Source organism: Aegilops tauschii, chromosome 4, assembly GCF_002575655.3.
Source record: "Aegilops tauschii subsp. strangulata cultivar AL8/78 chromosome 4, Aet v6.0, whole genome shotgun sequence".
NCBI lineage: Eukaryota > Viridiplantae > Streptophyta > Magnoliopsida > Poales > Poaceae > Aegilops > Aegilops tauschii.
Window position 1 is genome coordinate 266,330,363 of NC_053038.3, and position 19,712 is coordinate 266,350,074.

Sequence of the window (19,712 nt, forward strand, 5' to 3'; positions counted from 1 at the left end):
GATTGCTTTCTAAATCCATGAACTTTTTTTTAATTTCGATGAAACTTTTCGAAATTGATGAACTTTTCCAAATTCGATCATTTAAAAAAACTATGAACTTTTTTGCAAATTTGATGAACACTTTTTGAAAATCGGAACTTTTTTCAAGTTCGTCAACATTTCTTCAAAAATGATGAATGTTTTCGAAATCCATAAATGTTTTGTTATCACGATTTATTTTGCAAAAATATCAGTGGTTATGTGAAACAAATACGGTGCGATGGTGTTATTAGGTGTTTCAGGCCGTCCGAAATCACAGATAGCCTGTAGGTGCAGTGGTTAGGGAGCAGGGTCGTGGAATGAACGTCCTGAGTTCGAATCCTGTAACAGCCATTTTTTCTGGGGATTTTTCCCCGCGAGTGTGCGGGTCAACATCTTTAGTGGGCCGGCCCACCTAGCAGGGCGAGTGGGCGCCGGATCTCCTAGCCGGCGCTTAAGGCGCCGACTAGGAGCTCTCGGACTTTTCGGCCTACTGCCTATCAAAGAGTACTTTTCGGCCTACCGCTGACCAAAAGGGCCTTTTCGGCCAGCTAAGGATCTCTTCGGCCAATGCGTGACCGAAGAGTCCTTTTCGGCCAACCGCCGACCGAAAACACCCTCTTCGGCCCACACGAGGCCGACGGGGTCATAGTTTTGCTTTTTTTGCATTGGGTGCTATAGTTTCCGAATTAGTTATAATAAACATGATAGTTATGAAAAAAAATCTTATTTCTTATCCTCACTGGCGAAAAGGACTACAAAACGTAATGTTACCTAATGATTGCCAATAGTGGTGCAATAAGCCTGGATTTTACTTTACAACTTGATTAGGAGTAGAGCATTTTGGAGACCGAGCTCCATGGAGGCCTTAATTTTTAAAAAAATTAAAATTCAAACTATCCAGTTTCAAAAAATTCATAAAAAATACACATGTATACAAGGATGTAATGTGTGTGTATAAAATTTTAGGATGGAATACCTTGAATTGCGAGCCGCACAAAAAAGCAAGATCATCGACTTTGAGGATTAACAATACATATGTTTAAAAACCACAATTAATCCCTGAACAGTTTTTCTATGTTTCGAGTGAAAGAGAGGCAGCGCATGGGAGAATGGAAGTTCGATCTATCAATATCTATGGTCTTGGACCGTCAATAATGATTTTTCTTTAGAATTTGGATACTTGATTGACCCACTTACTTCTATTATCTCCATCTACAGGGCGCGATCTAAGAGTTCTTGGCCAAGATCCTCGATGCCTCAACCCTTGGCCTCATCCTTGACTCGTTGTTGCACTTGGGGTGATTAAGGGGGGTCATGGCGACCTTTCCCACCCTTAGTGCACACAACAAGGGTAGGTTTTTAGGGCTTTGACAGGAGTGATCCGTGGCAATGGTAACATCGTTTACGATGGGTAAAGAGATGGAAGGCGTCGAGAAGATGATGGAAAGGATGAACCTGACAAAGAGAAAAAGTGCAAAGTTGATTGTGGATGATCCGGAGGGGGCACCAGGTGATCCAATATGGGATGTGGTAGGGAAAGTTCTGCATAGGAGGACACGTCATGTTGACACAATTGTAGATGCTCTTCGTCCAACATGGGGCAATCAAAGGAGTCACCCATTTAGCTCCGTGGGTGAAAATATTTTTGTGGCAAAATTGGAGGGAAAGAGGGATGGATACATGATTTTTGAGGGAGGTCCATGGATGGTAGGAAAACAAGCGGTGGCGCTTGAGATTTTTTATATTCAGTTGTGCCCGTCGGACCTAAAACTCGAGATGCTACAGAACTGGGTGTGAGTGACAAACTTGTCGTTCAATCTCCGATTGCAAAGGTGTTGGGGAAAGTCATCGATGTAGATGTGGATGCCAATGACTTTGCAGTTGGATAAGCGCTGAGAGCTAGGGTCCGGATCGATGTTAAGGAACCACTGATGACATTGGTGTGCTTGAGATCGGCAAGAACCAAGGAGGATGAATTCTATGGCATTCAATATGAGTCCTTGCCATATTTTTGTTTCTCCTGCGATATACTAGGCCATGCATAGTTTTATTGTCCAACGCCGGTGGTTAGAGATGCTCAAGGCCGACTTCTCTATGGTGAGAAGCTGAGGATGTCAACCAAAAAGAGGAATTGTGGGAGTATACCGCAAAGGAGCTATGGAGGTCCAACTAGGGCCAGCAAATATTATGAAAAATGGTAGGAAGAGGGAGTTGAGAAGGGAGAGGAAGTAACATCTCCAGAAAAATGGGTACTAGTAGGGTTAGAGCTATGATGTACTAGTTCAATGCCAGGGGTGGTGGTTCAGCAGGTCATGACATCCCTTTCCAGAGGTGTCTTGGTCATGGTAGGAATGTTGTTGACTGTAGGGTGAACATTGGAGGTGATCGAGCTAATGGAAATGGTAGGGGAAATAATGTAACACCCCGCATGTAACTTGCCATATTTGTAACTCCAACTCTTGCCATTTTCGGCTATGTGATATATTTTTCCCTCCGTTGTCGGGTTTTGTCTTTCGTTTTGCATTTTGTCATGTCATGCATTTTCTTATCATGTCATCATGTGCATTGCATTTGCATACGTGTTCGTCTCATGCATCCGAGCATTTTCCCCGTTGTCCGTTTTGCAATCCGGCGCTCCTATCTCCTCCGGTGCACCCCTCTTGTTTTCTTTCGTGTGCATGTGTCAAAATTTCTCAGAATGGACCGAGACTTGTCAAGTGGTCTTCTTATACCACCCGGAGACTACCGGTCAAGTTTCGTTCCATTCGGAGGTCGTTTGGTACTCCAACGGTTAACCGGGCATCCGCAAAGTCCATTTGAGTATCCAGCAAAAACCCCCTCTAAAACCAGCCCAAAACCCACCAAACTCTCTTCCATGCTCTAGGTCGTTCGATCACGATCGTGTGGGCGAAAACCGCACCTCATTTGGAGTCTCCTAGCTCCCTCTACCTATAAATATGTGGGCATCCCGAAATACAACCGCAGTCTAACCCTAGCCCTCGTCCCACTCCGCCCCGGACACGTCCGGGCGGAGCCGGACACGTCCAACCGCCCCGCCGCCGCCACGTGTCGCCGCCGGGTCCTCCCGCCGCCGCCGGCCCGCAGGCCCGTCCCCGGCCCCCTCGGCCCGCTCCACCGCGCCGCCTCCCTGCGCCCCGTCCGCCGCCTCGGGCCCGCGCCGCCGCGGCCTCCCCGCCGGCCCCCGCCGCCGCGCCTCCGCCGGCGCTCGCCGCCCCCGCCGGCGCCGCCTCCCTCCGGCGCCCTCCTCCGGCCAGGCCCCGCCGGCCCCTGCCTCGCAGTCGCCCTCCGGCGCCTCTTCCTCCCGCCGGCGACCCAGCCCTGATCGGGATCTGGATCGATCTCTCTATGGTGAGGCCCGTTGACTTCTTCCCCGAGATCCCGTTTTTTCTTCCGAGTCCTTAATTTCATCAGCATCTTGCTCTGTTCCCGATGCGATAACTCTGTGCATGTAGCTCCGATTTACGCGTGTAATATGTCAAATTGTTCGCCGCGTGATGATCTTCATTTTGTTCAATTGCGCCATCTTCATTAGAGGTCATCTTGATGCCGAAATCTTCGTTGGAAGAGGGCTAGTTGCTGTTAGTCTCCGGTTCTTATCAGAACTTGGAGATTTGTTATTTTTGTATCATTTAATCTGTGCATCTTTTGAGCATGAGCTCTACATGTATTTTGTAGAATGCCATGCCGTCTTTTCAGTGGTGTAGTGCATGTATTTTTGTGATCTCTGTGGTGACTAGCACAAGCATGCAAAGTAGGCCCCGTAATATTTCTGATTTCAGGGACTTGGTGATTTCTCTAAGTCCTTGTCTGCTGTAATTTTGTTGCCATGTAAACTTGATGCTACAGAGAGATCCATGCATATTTTGGAGATATTCAGTAAGGATGTTTTGTAGCTATAGTTGTAATTGATCCATTCCTACAATTGTTTGCAATGTTAGAGAACCATAGCATGACTCAATCTTGCTCTACTTTTACTATAAAATATTTCTGGCAGATTATTAACATGATATGCATTTTTGTCAAGCTTATTGTAGTTGATCCATACATGCTATGTAATTATTCTTGCCATGGATAGCTTCATAAACATGCCATCTTGCTGTAGGTATCCTTATTTTGTCATGCATTGCTCTGTAGCGAGTGCATCAAGCTCAGAAAGAGGCCTACATGTTCATTAGAGGTCATCTTGATGCCTAAATCTTCGTTGGAAGAGGGCTAGTTGCTGTTATTCTCTGGTTCTTCTCAGAACTTGGAGATTTGTCATTTTTGTATCATTTATTCTGTGCATCTTATGAGCATGAGCTCTACATGTGTTTTATTGTATGCCATGCCATCTTTCCAGTGGCATAGTCCATGTATTTTTGTGATCTCTGTGGTGACTAGCACAAGCATGCAAATTAGGCCCCGTAATATTTCCGATTTCAGGGACAGTGATTTCAAAGTCCTTGTCTGCTGCAATTTTGTTGCCATGTAAACTTGATGCTACAGAGAGATCCATGCATATTTTGGAGATGTTCAGTAAGGATGTTTTGTAGCTATAGTTGTAGTTGATCCATTCCTGCAATTGTTTGCAATTATAGAGTGCCACAGCATGACCTAATCTTGCTCTACTTTTGCTATAAAATATTTCTGGCAGATTCTTAACATGATATGCATTTTTCCCAAGCTTATTGTAGTTGATCCATACATGCTATGCATTTGTTCTTGCCATGTATACCTTCATAAACATGCCATCTCTCTGTAGGTATACTTGGTTTGTAGTGCATTGCTCTGTAGTGAGTGCATCAAGCTCACAAAGAGGCCTACATATTATTATTTCTGCCATGCTCTGTTTTCTGCTAAGTCTGAAACCTGATAACGAAACTTGCTATGTTTACATGCTTGCCACCATATCTTCTGGTCCTTTTTGGCTTATGGTCAGTAAGGGATTTTTGTCATGTGTATTTAGTAGAACACTACCATGCCTTGTGTTGCTATGTTAAGTTCCAGTAGCATGTTGATTTCGTGCTCTGAACATTGCTACCTGATGCTGATTTCTGCCATGTCCCGTTTTTCAGTCTGTGAACCTGTAATCTTTTGCACTTTTGCCATGCTTGTTTGAGCTTGATATGTTGTGAACTAGAAGTAGCTCAGTGTTCATCTTTTGTCAAGCATCTCCTGTAGATTACTGCCATGTGCTTTGTTGCTATGTTGGGGTGCTGTAGCATTGTTACTTTTTGCATTTTAAGTGCTATCTTGTTGTTTATCGCAGATTCGTGTCATTCTTGTTTTGCTTGCCATTTGCAAACCGTGCATCCGATTCCGGTGATCTTTATATCGATTTCGACCGAAATCATCTCAATTTTCCAGTGGAATGCTTGGTTTGCCAAGTTACTGCCATGTTCATCATTTTCCTTCCGGAGCACGCATATGCATCACATATCATATCTTGCATATCATATATGTTTTGCATCATGTTGCTTGCGCATTTCTCGTTGTTGATTGTGGTTCCGTTTGTTTGTGTTCTTCTCTTGGGTAGAGCCGGGAGACGAGTTCGTGAACGAGGAACCTGTCGAGTACGCTTACGAGGATCAAGCTTTCGACAACTCTGAGAACCTTGCAGGCAAGATGACCACCCCTCGAAATCACTTCTATCTTTGCTATGTTAGTTGTTCGCTCTATTGCCATGCTCCGCTACCTATCACTTGCTATATCATGTCTCCCATTTTAGCCATGTCAGCCCTAACCATCCTTTCCTAGCAAACCGTTGTTTGGCTATGTTACCGCTTTTGCTCAGCCCTTCTTATAGCGTTGCTAGTTGCAGGTGAAGTTGAAGTTTGTTCCCTGTCGGAACATGGATATGTTGGGATATCACAATATCTCTTATTTAATTAATGCATCTATATATATTTGGTAAAGGGTGGAAGGCTCGGCCTTATGCCAGGTGTTTTGTTCCACTCTTGCCGCCCTAGTTACTGTTATACCGGGATTTTGTTCCTTGAGTTTGCGTTCCTTACACGGTCGGGTGATTTATGGGACCCCCTTGACAGTTCGCCTTGAATAAAAATCCTCCAGCAAGGCCCAACTTTGGTTTTACCATTTGCCGCCTAAGCCTTTTTTCCCCAGGGTTTCCGCGAGCCCGAGGGTCATCTTATTTTAACCCCCCCGGGTCAGTGCTCCTTCGAGTGTTGGTCCGAACCGAGCAGCCTGCGGGGCCACCTCGGGGAAACTCGAGGTCTGGTTTTACTAGTAGCTTGACTTATCCGGTGTGCCCTGAGAACGAGATATGTGCAGCTCCTATCGGGATTTGTCGGCACATTCGGGCGGCTTTGCTGGTCTTGTTTTACCATTGTCGAGATGTCTTGTAAACCGGGATTCCGAGACTGATCGGGTCTTTCCGGGAGAAGGTTTATCCTTCGTTGACCGTGAGAGCTTATGATGGGCTAAGTTGGGACACCCCTGCAGGGTATTATCTTTCGAAAGCCGTGCCCGCGGTTATGAGGCAGATGGGAATTTGTTAATGTTCAGTTGTAGATAACTTGTCACTTGACCCAATTAAAATACATCAACTGCGTGTGTAGCCGTGATGGTCTCTTCTCGGCGGAGTCCGGGAGTGAACACGGTCTGTGTTATGTATGACGTAAGTAGGTGTTCAGGATCACTTCTTGGTCATTGCTAGATGACGTCCGTTCCATTGCTTCTCTTCTCGCTCTCATTTGCGCAAGTTAGCCACCATATATGTTTTGCCGCTGCAGCTCCACCTCTTGCACCTCCTTGTCCTTTAAGCTTAAATAGTCTTGATCTCGCGGGTGTGAGATTGCTGAGTCCCCGTGACTCACAGATTCTACCAAAATAGTTGCAGGTGCCGACGATGCCAGTGCAGATGATGGCGTCGATCTCAAGTGGGAGTTCGACGAGGAACGTGGTCGTTACTATGTGTCTTTTCCTGATGATCAGTAGTGGAGCCCAGTTGGGACGATCGGGGATCTAGCATTTGGGGTTGTCTTATTTTCACCTGGATTTTTACCGTAGTCGGTCTATATGATTGTATTTTGGATGATGTATGAATGATATTTATGTATTGTGTGAAGTGGCGATTGTAAGCCAACTCTTTATCCCATTCTTGTTCATTACATGGGATTGTGTGAAGATGACCCTTCTTGCGACAAAACCACTATGCGGTTATGCCTCTAAGTCGTGCCTCGACACGTGGGAGATATAGCCGCATCGTGGGCGTTACAAGTTGGTATCAGAGCCATCCTCGACTTAGGAGCCCCCTGCTTGATCGAATCGCTGGCGTTGTTGAGTCTAGAACAAAATGTTTTGAGTCTTAGGATTATATATATCGGATAGTAGGATTCTTTTTACTCCTCAGTCCCTTCGTCGCTCTGGTGAGGTCTCCTGACGTAGAAGTTTTGACTATTCTCTCCTCAGATTTCACTAAAAAAAATTTGTGACGAGAACATTGTTCTTGGTGCCTCCTGTCATTTAGGGGTTGTGGCAGTGTCCCGGGGAGTTGAGCTCCGAGGTGTTGTCGTCACAATTTTATCGTTGCAGTTCTGGAATACCTGAGTTTCGCCAACATCGAAATCTCTTTTATGCAGTTGTTGGTGAGATCACCTCGACGCCACCCAGTACTGGGGCGGGAGTTCGGGAGTATTGCCATAACTTGTATAACGGATGTTTTTCGAAGGTTGAGGTAAATGATTTCCGAAGGTTTCCTGGTTATGTGTTGACGGATGGATACAGCTGGATCTAGGGATTGCTAGTTTGGGTGATATATTTTGTGTCCCCTGTATCCCCTACACCAGATTGCATAACCAGAAAGTTTCGGGAGTTTATAAGTGGGAATTCAAGTAGCCTTAGGATATCGTTCCGACAGACGCATGATATGAGATTGGGGTTCGACGTCTAGTGGTCCGCCTGTATACGGTTGATTTTACAGTGGTCTCGTTGTGTCTTAAAGAGTCCATGGCTTTGCCGACTCGGGGACGCTTCGTATGTCATGTGCACAGCCTTGTACATGATGGTGTTGTACGATTGAGCCCGTGTGAGCCCCACCATGAAAACTTCGGACGAAATATCTATCATATGTTTGTTCCGGCTTATTCTGCAAGCCAATACTTTATTTTATTTTGTATTGTGGTATTCGAGTTTCTTCGAATTCTTATGATCATTCCATATCTTTTTCAAGTGGCTTCTCAACTTATGGTAGTGTGATGATTTACTACGGAATTCATTCGTTCATCTTCGTTCGAATGTTTATTGTGAAGACTATATGTTGCAATTTCTATCCGTTGATTCTACTTATCTATTTGTCTACCAAGATGCTAACGGATGTCACCCTCTTCAGGATGGCTCCGCCAACGCGTCAGAATCCGGATCGCGATGAAGGGAGTCAAGCGAACCCTCCAACACCACCTCCACCTCCGGAGGCATGGCAAGCAATCATGGCAGCCACCAACGCCAATGCTCAGATGATTCTGCAACTCTTGCAAGAACGTACTCAAGGGCAAGGCAATCAAGGCAATCAAGGTCAAGGCAACAATCAGTTCCACTTTGCCACTCTCAACCAGTTTCTCGCAAATCAGCCCAAGTCTTTCAGCTACTGTGCCGAGGCCACGGATGCCGATGATTGGCTCGTGGACATCAACAAGCATTTTGAATGTAGCAATGTCAGGCCTGAGGACTATGTCAAGTTCGCTTCTTTCTAGCTCAAGGACCAAGCTGCTGATTGGTTTCAACAATACAAAGATTCCAGAGGAGGTCGTGTGATCACTTGGACTGACTTCTGTCGGGACTTCAAAGCGCACCACATTCCACAAAGTGTTGTCGAGAGCAAGCGTGAGGAGTTCCGCAATCTCAAGCAAGGAAACATGTCTGTGTATCAATACAACATTCAGTTTCAGAAACTTGCTCGCTTCGCTAAACAAGACGTTCCTGATGAAAAGGGCATGATCTATCACTTCAGAGGTGGCCTTAAAGAGGATCTGCAGTTAGCTCTCGTTCTTGTTGAGCCTACTCACTTTGATCAATTCTACAATATGGCACTGAAGCAAGAGGCTGCCCAGCTCAAGTGTGAGGCTTCTAAGAAGAGAGTCAGGGACGCAGTTCAGTCTTCTTCTTCCTCACTTGTGACAGCTAAGCAACAGGAGTTTTGGTTGCCTCCTCCTCCTCCGTTTCGTCAGCCTTACCAGCAGAAGAACAAAGGTGGCCATGGTTCTTCAAACTCTTCCAACTCTGGCTATCAGAACAAGTCTCAGAATCAAGCTCCAAAGTCCAATGCTCCTTATCACCGTCCACTCTCAGAGGTGACTTGCAACAAATGTTAGCAGAAAGGTCACTATGCTAACAAGTGCTTCAACCAGAGGCGTCTTCCTCCTCCTCCTCCTGTCAGATCTTCCAGCAATGCAGTGGTCAAGCATAATCCAAAGTCTGCTAAGGTGAACATGATGAATGCAGCTCAAGCGGAGGAATCTACTGATGTGATAATGGGTAATCTTCCTGTTAACGATATTCCTGCAAAAGTTCTTTTTGATACTGGTGCATCTCTTTCTTTCATTTCAAGACCATTTGCTTTTAAGCATGAGTTGGTTTATCAAGATTTGCCTAGACCGTTATCAGTTGTCTCTCCGGGTAAATTCATGAATGCAAGTTCCATGGTTCCGAATGTTACCATCAAGATGGGCGACTATAAATTTCAGTCTTCTCCAATTGTTCTTGGTGACTCGGATATTGATCTTATTCTCGGGATGGACTAGCTTTCTAAGCACAAAGCTCAACTTGATTGTGCTGCCAAGGAAATTCAATTGACACACTCGTCTGAGGATGTGATTATTTTTGCCGCTCGTGATGAAACCATTCGGTTTTTCTCTCTCAATGAGAAGGGCGAATTGGATGCCATCTCTCAAATTCCAGTCGTTTGCGAGTACCAAGATGTCTTTCCAGAAGAGCTTCCGGGTATGCCTCCTCATCGGCCAGTTGAGTTCGTTATCGAACTAGAGCCTGGCACTGAACCCGTTTGCAAGCGTCCATACAAGCTTGGACCTAACGAGCTGAAGGAATTGAATAAGCAGCTCGATGAACAAGAACGTCTGGGTTTGATCAGACCGAGTTCTTCTCCATGGGGTTGTGGTGTTCTTTTTGTCAAGAAGAAGGATGGCACGGACCGACTTTGTGTCGACTACCGTCCATTGAACAAGAAGACAATCAAGAACAAGTATCCACTTCCCAACATCAATGAGCTATTTGAGCAACTCAAAAGGGCTAAAGTATTCTCGAAGCTTGACCTTCGTATGGGTTATCATCAGATTCGCATTCGTGAAGAAGATATTCCCAAGACAGCATTCAGAACAAGCTTCGGTTCTTATGAATATACTGTCGTGTCTTTCGGCCTTGTCAATGCTCCTCCGGTGTTCTCTCGGATGATGAATTTCATCTTCAACCCCTATACCAATGAATTCGTTCTGGTGTATCTCGATGATATCTTGGTCTTCTCCAAGAATAAGCAGGATCATGCCAAACATTTGCGATTGGTGCTCGACAAGCTCAGAGAGTATCAATTCTATGCGAAGTTCTCTAAATGTGAGTTTTGGCTCGATGAAGTTCTTTTCCTTGGTCACATCATCTCTGCCAAGGGCATCGCTGTTAACCCCGAGAAGGTGTCCGCAGTTCTGGATTGGGAACCTCCTCAAAACGTCAAGCAGCTCCGCAGTTTTCAGGGTCTTGCAAGCTATTGCCGAAGATTCGTTGAGAATTATTCCAAGATTGCAAAACCTCTTTCCAACCTCCTACAGAAGCATGTGAAATATGTCTGGTCTCCTGAGTGTGACGTTGCTTTCAACACTCTCAAAGAGAAACTAGTCACAGCTCCTGTCTTGACTCCTCATGATGAATCCAAGCCGTATGAAGTTTTCTGTGATGCTTCTCTCCAAGGTCTCGGTGCTGTGTTAATGCAAGAGAAGAAATTTGTGGCCTATACCTCTCGGCAGTTGAAGCCCAACGAGAAGAACTACCCCACTCACGATCTTGAGTTGGCGGCAGTTGTCCATGCATTGATTACGTGGAGACATCTCTTGTTGGGAAGACAAGTGGACATTTTCACCGATCACAAGAGTCTCAAGTATATCTTCACTCAACCCAACCTCAACCTCAGGCAGACTCGATGGGTCGAAATGATTCAAGAGTACAATCCGAGTATCGAATATACTCCAGGCAAGGCAAATGTCATTGCAGATGCTTTAAGCAGGAAATCTTATTGCAACAGCTTAATTCTCAAGCCTTTCCAACCGGATCTTTGTGAAGCTTTCCGCAAGCTGAATCTCCAAGTTGTTCCTCAAGGCTTTCTTGCCAACCTCATAGTATCTCCTACTTTGGAAGATCAAATTTGTGAGGCACAACTCCTTGATGCCATGGTGAAGTAGGTGAAACATGGTATCGACAAGGGTCTTTCCAAATACAAGTGCTATCGCATTGATGACAGAGACACTTTGTTCTGCGAGGACCGGACTGTGGTTCCGAAAGGTGATCTAAGGAAAGTCATAATGAACGAGGCGCACAATTCTCTCCTTTCCATTCATCCTGGAAGTACGAAGTTGTATCATGACCTCAAGCAGTCGTATTGGTGGACTCGAATGAAGCGAGAAATTGCTCAATTCGTGAATGAATGTGATGTCTGCCGAAGAGTGAAAGCAGAACATCAACGACCAGTTGGTCTCCTCCAACCTCTTGCTATCCCAGAATGGAAGTTTGATCATATCGAAATGGACTTCGTGACTGGATTTCCAAAGTCCAAGCGCGGAAATGATGCTATCTTTGTTGTCATTGACAAGCTCTCTAAAGTGGCTCATTTCCTTCCAATCAAAGAATCCATCACAGCAGCTCAGCTGGCAGAGCTCTACACCTCCAGAATTGTCTCTTTGCACGGCATTCCACAATTGATTTCTTCTGATCGTGGAAGCATCTTCACCTCTAAGTTCTGGGACTCCTTCCGGAAGGCCATGGGCACAAATATTCGCTTCAGCACAGCTTTCCACCCTCAAACTAGTGGCCAAGTCGAGCGAGTCAATCAAATTCTTGAAGATATGCTCAGGGCTTGTGTCATTTCCTTTGGCATGAAATGGGAAGATTGTCTTCCTTATGCTGAATTCTCCTACAACAACAGCTTCCAAGCGAGTTCGGGCAAGGCCCCATTCGAGATTCTCTATGGCAGAAAGTGCCGTACTCCTCTCAATTGGTCAGAGACTGGTGAACGCCAACTTCTTGGCAATGACTTAATCACTGAAGCTGAAGAAATGTGTAAAGTCATCCATGATAATCTCAAAGCCGCGCAATCGCGTCAGAAGAGCTACTATGATAGTAAGCATCGTGATTTGGCTTTCGAGATCGGAGACCATGTCTACCTCCGCGTCTCTCTAATGAAAGGCACTGATCGCTTCGGTATCAAAGGGAAGCTTGCCCCTAGATACGTGGGTCCTTTCAAGATCATTGGCAAAAGAGGCGACATCGCCTATCAACTTGAGCTTCCTTCCAACTTCGCGAACGTGCACGATGTGTTCCACGTGTCACAGCTCCGCCAGTGCTTCAAGACGCCTGAGCGCACTATCGACTTTGAAGAGATTGACCTCCAAGAAGATTTGTCTTATCATGAGCACCCTGTTGCTATTCTTGAAGAAACTGAGTGCAAGACTCGCAACAAGTCTATCAAATTCCTGAAAGTGAAGTGGTCGCACCATTCCGACCGGGAAGCCACCTGGGAACGCGAGGACCATCTCCGTTCCGAATATCCGGAGTTCTTTCAGTCCTAGATCTCGGGACGAGATCCTCTCGTAGTGGTGGAGTGTTGTAACACCCCGCATGTAACTTGCCATATTTGTAACTCCGACTCTTGCCATTTCCGGCTATGTGATATGTTTTTCCCTCCGTTGTCGGGTTTTGTCTTTCGTTTTGCACTTTGTCATGTCATGCATTTTCTTATCATGTCATCATGTGCATTGCATTTGCATACGTGTTCGTCTCATGCGTCCGAGCATTTTCCCCGTTGTCCGTTTTGCAATCCGGCGCTCCTATCTCCTCCGATGCACCCCTCTTGTTTTCTTTCGTGTGCGTGTGTCAAACTTTCTCGGAATGGACCGAGGCTTGTCAAGTGGTCTTCTTATACCACCCGGAGACTACCGGTCAAGTTTCGTTCCATTCGAAGGTCGTTTGGTACTCCAACGGTTAACCGGGCATCCGCAAAGTCCATTTGAGTATCCAGCAAAAACCCCCTCTAAAACCAGCCCAAAACCCACCAAACTCTCTTCCATGCTCAAGGTCGTTCGATCACGATCGTGTGGGCGAAAACCGCACCTCATTTGGAGTCTCCTAGCTCCCTCTACCTATAAATATGTGGGCATCCCGAAATACAATCGCAGTCTAACCCTAGCCCTCGTCCCACTCCGCTGCCGGACACGTCCGGGCGGAGCCGGACACGTCCAGCCGCCCCGCCGCTGCCACGTGTCGCCGCTGGGTCCTCCCGCTGCCACCGGCCCGCAGGCCCGTCCCCGGCCCCCTCCACTGCGCCGCCTCCCCGCGCCCCGTTCGCCGCCTCGGGCCCGCGCCGCCGCAGCCGCCCCGTCCGCCGCCACCGGCCCCCGCCGCCGCGCCTCCGCCGGCGCTCGCCGCCCCCGCCGGCGACCCCCACCTCCGGCGGCGCCTCCCTCCGGCGCCCTCCTCCGGCCAGGCCCCGCCGGCCCCTGCCTCGCCGTCGCCCTCCGGCGCCTCTTCCTCCCGCCGGCGACCCAGCCCTGATCGGGATCTGGATCGATCTCTCTGTGGTGAGGCCCGTTGACTTTTTCCCCCGAGATCCCGTTTTTCTTCTAAGTTCTTAATTTCATCAGCATCTTGCTCTGTTCCCGATGCGATAACTCTGTGCATGTAGCTCCGATTCGCACGTGTAATATGTCAAATTGTTCGAATCGTGATGCTTTTCATTTTGTTCAATTGCACCATGTTCATTAGAGGTCATCTTGATGCCCAAATCTTCGTGGGAAGAGGGCTATTGCTGTTAATCTCTGGTTCTTATCAGAACTTGGAGATTTGTTATTTTTGTATCATTTAATCTGTGCATCTTTTGAGCATGAGCTCTACATGTATTTTGTAGAATGCCATGCCGTCTTTCCAGTGGTGTAGTCCATGTATTTTTGTGATCTCTGTGGTGACTAGCACAAGCATGCAAAGTAGGCCCCGTAATATTTCTGATTTCAGGGACTTCGTGATTTCTCTTAAGTCCTTGTCTGCTGTAATTTTGTTGCCATGTAAACTTGATGCTACAGAGAGATCCATGCATATTTTGGAGATGTTCAGTAAGGATGTTTTGTAGCTATAGTTGTAGTTGATCCATTCCTGCAATTGTTTGCAATTTTAGAGAACCATAGCATGACTCAATCTTGCTCTACTTTTGCTATAAAATATTTCTGGCAGCTTATTAACATGATATGCATTTTTGTCAAGCTTATTGTAGTTGATCCATACATGCTATGTAATTATTCTTGCCATGGATAGCTTCATAAACATGCCATCTTGCTGTAGGTATGCTTGTTTTGTCATGCATTGCTCTGTAGCGAGTGCATCAAGCTCACAAAGAGGCCTACATATTAATATTTCTGCCATGCTCTGTTTTTCTTCTAAGTCTGAAACCTGTTAACGAAACTTGCTATGTTTACATGCTTGCCATCATATCTTATGGTCCTTTTTGGCTTATGGTCAGTGTCAGGGATATACCCCGCGGTATGACCCGGCCGGAATTGGTGACTCACTGGTGACCCGCCCGGAGGTTGGCGATTCATAGATAACCTGCCCGATCTTGGCGACTCATTAGTAACCCGGCGGGCGGGTCAGATGGACAACAAGGCCCAAAGCCCAGAAGGCCGGCTCACGTTATGATGGGCCGGATTAAGAGGAAAGGGATGACAAATATTTCCTTTACGAGGAAGCAAGACCCGGACTTGTAATCAACTTGTAAGAGAAGATAGACTAGTCCTAGTCCTACTAGGATTCCACATGTAACGCGCCCCTCTAACTTATATAAGGAGGGGCAGGGCTCCCCAAAGAGGGACAGGCAACATGAAATAATCTCTAGGGCTAAACACCGAGAGCCGGACCGGCGACTCTCCCGTGATCATAATGAGACCCAGCCTCAAACAGCACGTAGGGTTGTTACCGGATGATGTTTCCCGGGGCCCGAAGCTGTCTAAACCCTTGTCTTGTGCGTTGATCCGCCCTGCGTCTCTCATCCCAATCAACCCCTCTCAAGCTACTACATAAATGTGCTGGCCTCACGACTAAGTCCTCACGCTAAGGACATCTGCCGTGACAATTCCACGACAGTTGGCGCCCACCGTCGGGCATGCGCACGGTGGTTATGTTCTTGAAGGGATCTCTTTCCACTCGAGAAAGCTCGCGACTGGTCAGATGAAGAAAATATGGTTTGATGGTCAGAATCAAGTTTAACTTTTGGAGTTTACAGCACGAAGGTTTGAAATCAAGATGTTAGGATTCCGTCGTCTGTGCCACCAAGCAGGATGAGGCGATCCGCCGAAACCACTTATGCGCCAAGTCCGAGGTTGACAAGGATTTGATTTGCTGCACGTATACGTACAAATCATTCCAGATTACGGTCAGATCCGCCGGGTTACCTTGTCGACGGCTTCTAAGTCCCAAGGAAGCCATCTGATTTTCAATGAACTGGAACAGCTACTGCTCCCGTGACATTACAAGTTTCTGCCGCTGCTACTGTTTACCATCAAGCCATCATCAAGCGATCTGTGAAAAAAAATAGAGTTGACCCAGAAGCGGATTGGGTCACGACCCAGAAACGGGGACGACCACAACTCGGTCACCTCCGCCCCGATGGCTCTGGCCTCGCTCGCAAGTTGACCGGCGTTGAGCCGCCGTCTCCACGGCCTGGCCTCCTGCGCCACCCCAGTGCGGGCCCACATCAGACTCGCCAAGCCGCACGTGATCCGCCGTCGAGCCGCCATGGCCTCACCTACAAGCTACCTCTGCGGTCAGCCGCGGCCTCACTATCGAGCCGTTAGGCCTTTTTTCCCTCCGCCATGGCCTTCCGCCGTCTTGTGGCCGAGCGCCTCGCTGTTTTTACTCGATCGCATGACTTTCCATCCGAATATGATTCAAGGGATGACTCGTCTCCATACAGCTCAAGCTAGTTCAACCATCAACTTGAAGACTGTGTTAGGTGTTCTTGGCGTGATTGTTTCGCGTGAAGGAGAGCCGGTCAGAAGGAGCTATGTCAACTCCAAGATTCATCAGTCAAGAGCAAGAAAAAGAAATTGCAGCATACAGACGAAATGCAGTGTTTGCAAATTAAATTCAATCGACCTTGGCAAACTATGATTATTCTTCAGTTGCTTTACAAGCCGCTGTCAGATCGCGTGTGATTAAACCTCCGATGGTTGCGGGTCCTGACACGCGTGAGCAGATCAGTTGACAATAAAGTCTAGCCAAAATTGATGCACGGCCGTCCGCGTATATCCTTCAAGATCTACAAAAATTTCGCTGTGGTCGTTGCTCATATGTCAGAAAATCAACAAGGCTACGTTCTGAGGTCGGACAAGTCATGGCCATGGACTAGTACTCCTAGTTTCACAAGTATACGTGGTTAAAGTGGAAATATTGCTGACATGATGACCCGGACACAAATGGCCAACGGGCTCGGGCTCCTCCTGCAACCCGCCTCGTTGACCTGCTGCGGTTCCAGCGTCGCCGGTTCGCGCGTCCAACTCGTCGACCGTTGCCAAACTGCCGTTCTTGCTGCTCCCACATTGCAGTGCCGACCGAGCGCCTCCGCCCCTGCCGCCAGGTCCCGCCTGGTCAAGCCGGCCTCTGCGGCAAAAGCCTCCCTTCGCCGGCGTCGCCTCCGAGCCAACGATGTGGGACAACAGCCGTGCCTCAAGCTGGTTCTGCCTCGCTTTGCCGGGTCGCCGCGGCCGCGCATTGACCGCGACTCGCCGCCTGGCCCGTTGCTCCTCTACGAGCTGCCCGTCGTGATGTCGCTGCCTCCGCCTCGGTCAACCAGCCTTGCCTATGTTACAAGCCGCCTCCTCCGTGGCTACGCTGAGCCGTCCCGGCCGGGTCACCTCCGTCCGCGCCGGTCTTAACCCGCGAGCTGCCACCGCGGCCGTGGTCGGCATCCGCTATCTCCGTCGTCCGCGCTTAGAGCCGCTTCCGCCATCCCGTCAGCCGCCGTCGCCGTGACCCGCCATGAGCCGCCGTCTGCTGTGCCGGCCCTAAGCCGCCGCCGCCTGACTCGCCTCCGATGTCTGCACCCGCTTACTGATGGAACAGGTGTGTGCAAAGTCGCCACCCGTGCAGCTTAATCTACATCAACCCACCGGAGCCGCGTTGAGCCGCCCTTGCCGTTTTGAGCCGCCGGGGTTGTATTAAGTCGCCGGTCTGCCTGAGCCGCCGGAACTATATTGAGTCGCTGGTCTGCTGACCCACCTCTATCGCGATAAACGGATCATCCGTCGTCCAAACAAATCAGGTGATATTCATCCAAGTTTGTTTTATTAGCACATGTTGTTTTTGTCAAAGAACAAGTTTATCTTTGCCTTGGTCTGCAATATTGTGTATGCAGGGCAATTATTTACGAAAAAAAGTGATAGTATACCGCGGAGATGGAGGCACGCCAACATCTTTTGGCACAGGTGGTCGTCGTTACTCAACGGACTCCCGCACCAGCTTACAACGTCGTGGCCGTCTCTCGCGACCACGCCGGCTTACAACAAGGAGGACAACTTGCCCATCCGCGCCGGCTTACAACAGCACGGCCAGTTCATCTGTCTGTGTCGCCTCAGATGTTGCGGTCGTCTTTACCGTCCGTCTCTCGCGGCCTGGTCTACATCAACACACCGGGCCGCACCTGTCTGCATGAGCTGTTTATTGAGTATGAGCAAGTCACTGCTTGGGTAGCCCGGTTTTCTTCCAAACAAATTGGAGGCAAGTTATTATGTCTTATCAGCCGCCGTCTGCACTGGATGGCTCAATGGGTAGGTGCACAAGTCGCCACCACTATGGTTTGGTTAACTTCAAACAGCCAGTTGGAAGGAACCATTGGCCGAGTTGCTGACACGGCTCATACGGGATCATTTATAACCCGCCGCAGTCACCTCAACCTTCTGTGGATTCACATCGCGCTGTCAACACCAATGATATACCCCTTATGCTGTGGTCAATATGGAGAATCTCAAAGCCAACTCCTCGAGTCGTCTTGAGACTCGGGGGCTACAATGATATGACTCGGCATCAATGGTCGGTTTCAATGCATTCAAGAACTCCGGGTCGTTGGAGGGAATAATAACCCGGTTCCAGAGGCTACTACCATATTGATGAAAATTTAAAGGCCATCAGAAAATTGCCGGTTCAAAATAAAGATTCTGGTTTAAAATCCGGTTCAAGAGATATCTCTCTACCGCAAAGTTTTGAAGCTCTCAAATCCGGTTCAAACATCCGGCTCAAGGTAAATTTATATCTGACAAAGCTTTGGAGCTCTTAATATCCGGTTTACACATTTTCCGGTTCAAAAAGAAGTTATCTCTCGCAAAGTTTGAGTTCTCAGGAAAAATTAAAGGGACCAAAGAGAGTCTGTTACAAAGCACAACTCAAATATAGGTACCCTGCTTTAATGACCATTGGGAGCTGATTGTATTCGAATTTAGCTTAACCCTTTTGGTGTGACCCTGATCGTATTCGAATCAGAGTCGTTAAATATTCTCATGATCACTAGGGGGCTTCCTGTTCAAACATAGGTCGTATTCGAACCAAAGAGAACATAGCTGCCAATACCCTTTTGATCGGCACACTGCCGAGCTCACTGGGGAGTTTCTTGATCATATTTGAATCATAGCTCAACCCCCTTTGGGAACCGACGTGGATCGTATTCGAATCAGCGTCGTTAAACAACTCTCAAGGTCATTTGGGGGCTTCCTGTTCAAACATAGGTCGTATTCGAACCAAAGAGAACATAGTTGTCGGTACCCTCTTGATCGGCAACGCCAAAGCCACTGGAGGCTATATGATCGTATTCGAATCTTAGCTTAACCCCTTTGGGACGGTTTTCTGATCGTATTCGAATCAGAAGCCTCAAAATTTTGGAAGTCTCTTTTTGCAAACAATTTTTGGATTTTATTTGAAGCTCTTTTTCATATCTAAAGTGTATATGAGTGGTTGTTATTTAACCCGGCTTGATCTTCAATGATAAGTCGCCAGCTTATGACAATCATCATCTATGTGGAAGCATTGGCTTCTAAAGATAGGGTTATCACCCTTACTGCACAGGTCATGTAAACCGTCAGTACAAATTCAATATCACAGTGGTTATATGTGAGGTATTATAACCCGCCCTGCGGCAAACCGCCAAGGGTTCTTGTGATCTACTTGTGTGCAGGGTAAGACTACATTTGGGTGGTTACCCGCCCTGGCTCTTGACGTTAAGTCGCCAGGGCATATGTTGTTTAAACTCTGTGCAGGATTTGCAGAACTATGACTTATATAAATGCTTCAGTCCAAGCTCATCACTGAAATTGGTGTCTCAAAAGGGTTATCAATTATTGGTTTTCTCAAGGGCTATAGGCCACTGGGTTACAAAAATTTCGGCTTACAATGAAGGCGCATTAAGTCGTCATTGGCCAAGAGCC